Source organism: Nerophis lumbriciformis, linkage group LG13 (assembly GCF_033978685.3).
Source record: "Nerophis lumbriciformis linkage group LG13, RoL_Nlum_v2.1, whole genome shotgun sequence".
NCBI lineage: Eukaryota > Metazoa > Chordata > Actinopteri > Syngnathiformes > Syngnathidae > Nerophis > Nerophis lumbriciformis.
In genome coordinates, this window is record NC_084560.2 from 33,629,072 (window position 1) to 33,635,072 (window position 6,001).

General features: G+C 39.1%; 1 protein-coding gene across 3 annotated transcripts in view; it reads right to left on the bottom strand.

Annotated features, from left to right (window-relative positions):
* dusp19a (dual specificity phosphatase 19a) overlaps positions 1-2,318 on the bottom strand; it is a 47,072-nt gene extending 44,754 nt beyond the window's left edge. For all 3 annotated transcript variants that reach the window (XM_072914512.1, XM_072914513.1, XM_072914511.1), the window contains exon 1: positions 75-2,318. The gene's annotated coding sequence lies outside the window, so the exon portion shown is untranslated. The remainder of the gene's footprint in view (positions 1-74) is intronic.
* Positions 2,319-6,001: the final 3,683 nt, after the last annotated feature.

The window sequence follows — 6,001 nt, forward strand, 5'->3', positions numbered from 1 at the left end:
GCAGCATGATGGACAGCAGGAGGATGGAGAGGTGGACAAACATTCCTCAATTTTAATGTTCTACATCTACTTACACTAAAAAAGTTGTTGCACCCTCCAAGACAAACAGGCTCACTGGGTTGGTTTAGTGTGACCTCATTAAGTTGCTCCCTTCTAGCAGGAGGGGGACGAGGAAGCATCTGGAGATGGAGAAGAAGAGGGCACACCAACACACTTCATCGTTCCAAAAGTCTTAATATTGACAGCAACAGTGACACTTGCTGGTTAAGAGTGAAAACACACAAAAATATTTTCACTCACGTCCAATTAAAAAAAAAAAAAAATCTAAAAAAAAACACACAAAAAACGATACACAAGTAAAAAGGAATTTTCTGCGGGTAAAAAAACAATGTTCTGCAAAAAAACAACGATGTGCAATAATAAAAACGACTTTAAACATTTGGCAGTAATATTCCACTGAGGGATGGGAATCGAAAACCGTTTTTTGTTCAGAACCGGTTTCTAGTGTATCAAGTCCAGTGGTGGGCCGTCAGGGCCAGCAAGGCCTTCCCTGCTGGCCTAATAAAACCAGAAATCATGATCATAATTAAAGATAAAAGTAATTTTTAATTTACTTTCCCTAAATTCATGTCATATTCATGTCATATTATGTTCATTCCAGTGCTGTTGTTTTTAGGTTAGCGTTTTTATCTAATCACAATTCAGCTAGCTTATGTTGCCATGCTGTATGAAATCTGCCCGGGGCCTTCAGAATCAACAATGCAGGCGTCTGTGCACTGTAAGTGAACGGACACATAGAGTTGATAGACAATTGCGATAGCCAATCAGATCGCAAGTTGTTGTCAGTAAGGCCTTCTAGATGGCCTCACGTTGTGATTGGATACTCACTTGGGAGTCCCAAGTGAGTATTCAAACACAAGTTGCGAAAACAGTAAGTGGCACCGGAGCCATAGAAAGCCACAGAAAACTCACCGGTACTCACGAAGGAGAGCAAAATGTTGATTAGGTGGCAGATTTATATTTGCAAGGCCATTTTCAAGAAGGATACTTAAGAGAAACTAGATCTTGTGAGACGAGGTCGGTCGACACCGGAAGATATCCCGGTGGTGAAATGGTTTGCTTGCCACTTTCACACGAATCAACCGAATACGAGCGGTACCACTGGCTTATACGGCGCCGAATGGGTGCTACAAATTGTGTGATCAAATATTGTATTTGTTTCATTTGTTTTGTACAATTCTGTTAATTTTGACAGTACCACGTAAGATGTGTTTTAATTGCTGAAGCGGGTTTATTGAATGTTAAATCCGCTGAAAAGTAGACCGTTTTGTACACTGTTGAGGGGATTCAATGCAGAGTAGTGTGCAAGTGTGTTTCTGTATAGTATCTCCAGCCGTGTCCATGTGGTGTCATAAATGACGGTATTTTGAGAGGTGAAGTAGGACTAAGTTGGACATCACTGAAGGCCTAGGTGAGAAACGCACGGCCCGCCACTGACCAATTCCTTGGAATTCCTTGGCATTTTTTCAAACGGTTCCCTTAAGAATTTTTCCGGGTGGGGATGACGTCATTACGCAACGTGTGTTGTGACGTCAGATCGCAAATTGGCCGCGCCCGGTCGGAACAAACACTAACATTTTACGAGAAAAGATGGCAACGGCGCTATTTATAATAATTATAAGGCTGTTAGTTAATTTAGGAGGACATGCGAGCAATATACTTACACATTTGAACACACAGCATGCAATAATTATACACGAAAGTCACGTTTGAACCGCTCCGATCTCATCCCAGCAGCAGTAATGCTAGCACGTCATCTGAATACAAGCCGCCTATCATGTTAACGCTATGAATTGCTCAATTGAAATGAATGCCTTCTCATTTTGATGAGCATGACCAGAAACAGATTCTGACTGGCTCCGAGACGGCCAGTACTCTCCCCAGTTCACGTCTGGGCTAGACGAATGTCACCGAGCAGCGACTAAATTTGTGATTAAAAGCAGTTTACTACAGTAAGCAGTCCTAATATTCACTAGGTGAATGTTCAATTGTAGTCAGAGAAAAGTTGCAACCAGAGTATCAAAATTATATTAAATAAAAAGCTTGATATCTCACTACGCATGTAATAAGTTGATGTCACTTGTTACAAAATGTTACATCCTTTTGTTATTTTCACATGATTTATTTAATTAAATTCTACAGAAGAATATTAATTTCTTATATTCATTTTCACTTTTTCCCCCTATGCTCTTAAGAGCTCACTGTAGGCTTTGTAAGGTCATGTTACCTCTAAATTAAACTGAATTGATCCTAATCTACCTTTTTTTCCTCAAATAAGAATCGATAGAAGAACCATTAACATACCGAATCGTTAAGCAGAATCAGACCCGGAGAAATCTATCAATTCCCCTCCCTAATTTCCACCCTTTTGGCAGTAATATTCCAAACCTGTGCGATCCACACACATACGCTCAGAGCACTCGTTATTCACACTCTAAAACGACAGGTGGTGCTGCTGAGTCAATTTAAGGCCATGAGAGTTACTGTTATTTGCGTATGGTGCTGTGCGCCAAAATTAACAAAGAACAATTAGCAGGGTGGGGAGTAAAATGGCGGACAAAAGAGGGGGGAAACTTACAGGTTGAGCTTGCTTCCCCTTTTTTCTGTACGCCAATTTTAACCCCCACCCTGCTTCTTCTTCTTTGTTATTTTTGGCAGACGGCACCATGCGCAAATAAAGTAGCTATCATGGCCTTAAATTGACCCAGCAGCAAAACCTCGTTGTAAAGTGCAAATTATGGGTGTTCTGAGTACAAGTGTGTGGATCGCGCAGGGTGGAATATTGCGACCAAAAGTTTTAACTTAAAGAAAATTATTTTTACACTTGCGGATCGTTTTTTGACTTGCAGAATTGTTTTTTTTACTTGCGATTTGTTAAGCGTGAGTAAAAACGTTTTTGTGTGTTTGTGGAGTTTTGGCAGTAATATCACTCCACAGAGTTGTTCCTCTTCTTCTGTAACAGCTTCCACTTTTCTTAGAACCCATGATAAGTGATTTACAAAGATATTTGCCGCCATCTGGTGGCTGAAGCTCCACAGTACATGACATCTTGACTTCATCGTTTTGTTTGCCAGGCGTGACCAATCCAATATTACCGAAACTGTATTTTGAAGAGGTGGGACCAAGTCATTGCTTTGCAAGTCACAAGTAAGTCTCAAGTCTTTGCACTCAAGTCCGAGTCAAGTCCCGAGTCAAGACAGAGCAAGTCCGAGTCAAGTCCAAAGTCAAGACTGGAAAGTCTCAAGTCAAGTCCCAAGTCCTGCATTTTGAGTTTCGAGTCCCTTCAAGTCGTTTAACCACAGACTAATATATTTACACAGATTGTGTATGCTTTTAAAATGCTGTATTTATTTATTAAAACAAGTGCATTTGAAATTGCAGGGAAAAAGATAGTGCTGACATTGCACTTCAAAATAGCACTATTAACCAGTCATTTTAAACATGTAACTCATTCCTTTACAGAATAAACACATTTGAAAAAAACAAGTGCAACTGTACTTATTTGCACAAAAGTGTTAACATTGTATTTCAATGGCATATTGCATTGTAACTAGTTCCACAGCAGTTTCTATCCTGTTCTTACCTTATCTCATTGATCTCATCTCATACTGTATGTGTGTTTATGTGTGCGTACACATGAAAAACATAACAAATATATGAACATAACAATGAACAGAGTTGTACTTTTTAGATGTCAGGACCCTATGCAATATGTACACATATTCTTAATATAGTATACATTTTAACTGACCTTTATTATATGTTTGTCTTTTTGTATGTGGCTAAAATACGCGGTGCTGCTGACCACCGTCTAACTTTACGTTACTGTGTGTGATACATTGACTAACGTAATGTTACTGTGTGTGATACATTGACTAACGTAATGTTACTGTGTGTGATACATTGACTAACGTTACGTTACTGTGTGTGATACATTGACTAACGTTACGTTACTGTGTGTGATACATTGTCTAACGTAACGTTATGTGTAGGTACCTCATGCAATCCTGCTTAAAAAAAAATCACTTGACAAAAAGTATGAATAAGGTAGCAAACTGCAGTGGACGCAACAGATTGCCGTGTTTGCAATGACGTTGTAACCATAGACATCTTATAAGTAGACGCAGGTTGCTGTGACGTGAGCAATTTGGCCGCCATCTTGAAGTGGTGATGAGGAGCCGGCGAGCAGCCTAAACTGACAGTTGACAGGTAGAAAACAAAGATACCGGGCTGGTGTTCAGCGTTTTCCTGCTCAAATGAGCGGACTGTTGAAAATAGGAATCGGGGGATTACTTTTCACAAGTAAGATTTAACATTAACGTACTATTGGTTGTATCTTATGAAAATAATATTACCACAGAGTTGAGAAGGATCAAAGATCTTCAATATTTGTATGTGAAAATCACAAATAAATCTTCTGGGGGAGGATGACGCCCCTACAGGGGTTTGGTTTACAAACTTTCAGCCCCACCTAAAACAAAATTCACCAGCCGCCACTGATTATGATGCATTCTCATTTTAGGCAAAGTATAAGACAATACTTTCTTAACAGTATAATTGTAACCAGGAATAAGTCTTCAAGTAACAATATTCAAATACTAACATTGTTGGGTAAAACAGAATTTGGTTTTATTCTGAATCCAGTGAAACAGATTGGTGGTTTTAGCTGATATGAAGACTTTCAGGTGTTTATATGTGTTTATGTTTAAGTATTTGGCAGACGCTTTTATCCAAAGCGACTTACATAAAATAATACATATAAAACAATCACTGCAAATATTATCATTTAAGGGAAGAATGTAATAGAAAATATCAATACAAAGTGTCAAGACAGAATAAACTCTCTGCTGCTGCAGCAACAGAGATACAGTCTATAGGTCCCTAAGATATATAGATATCAAATGTATTCATACATTGTTTATGTAGGATATACGCATGTATATATAACCTAATCATATTGTTTCTTCAACTTAAAAATAGTTTACCGTTTTTTCCCCTTCTCTAGGATTATAATCCCAGTTTTGATCTCGGATGTCTGGTCACTTATAGCATATAAGAATATTATATTACTGTTAAGCAAACTATGAATACTAAAACACGCCAAAACATGTGTCTGTTATCATAGCTACACGTATGACAAAAAAGGGGGGTGAAAATCAGTGGTATTCAGTGAGGTAAAATGAATTAAATGCGCTGACAGTTCATTGTTCCTGCCAAATGAATTGCACTGAGTGGAGCGGATCACCACTCCAAGATGGCGGCCCCGCGCCTCGTCTGCGCCAGTAGGCAGTAGCGCTCCATGCTGCGTCTACTTATAAGATGTCTATGGTTATAACGTTAGCAGTGAGTTTGCAGCCTCACTGATTTAACTACACAGCAAATAAAAGTCACGTTACTTAGCCAATAAACGTTATCTTACATTCAAAACTTACCCTTCTTTGTGCAACTTCAAATGTTGAACGTTGTTGCGTCTCCGTCTGTAATATTCGAACTGCGTGATTTCCATACGGCAATTCGTTTTTTGTTGACCAAGTCGTAGTTTTTATACCCGAACGAAACCAACTTTGGCATAATTGTTGCGTTGTTTGACAACTTGTTCGGTGGTTGTACTGCAATTTGATTGGATGAATGCTGCGTGATGAAAACAACGTAGATCTAATTTGATTGGCTGTTGTACTGACAACACACCAGCTGACAGGAACAACACGCTGAGAGACACAGACGAAGAAAATGAAAAATACGGAGCGCTCCCAAATAACTTTTTAAGCTTTGGATTTTGGGGAAAGTAGCAAGTCATGTCAAGTCATGTCAAGTCAAAAGGCTCAAGTCCAAGTGAAGTCACAAGTCATTGATGTTAAAGTCTAAGTCGAGTTGCAAGTCTCTTTACATTTTGTCAAGTCGAGTCTAAAGTCATCAAATTCATGACTCGAGTCTGACTCGA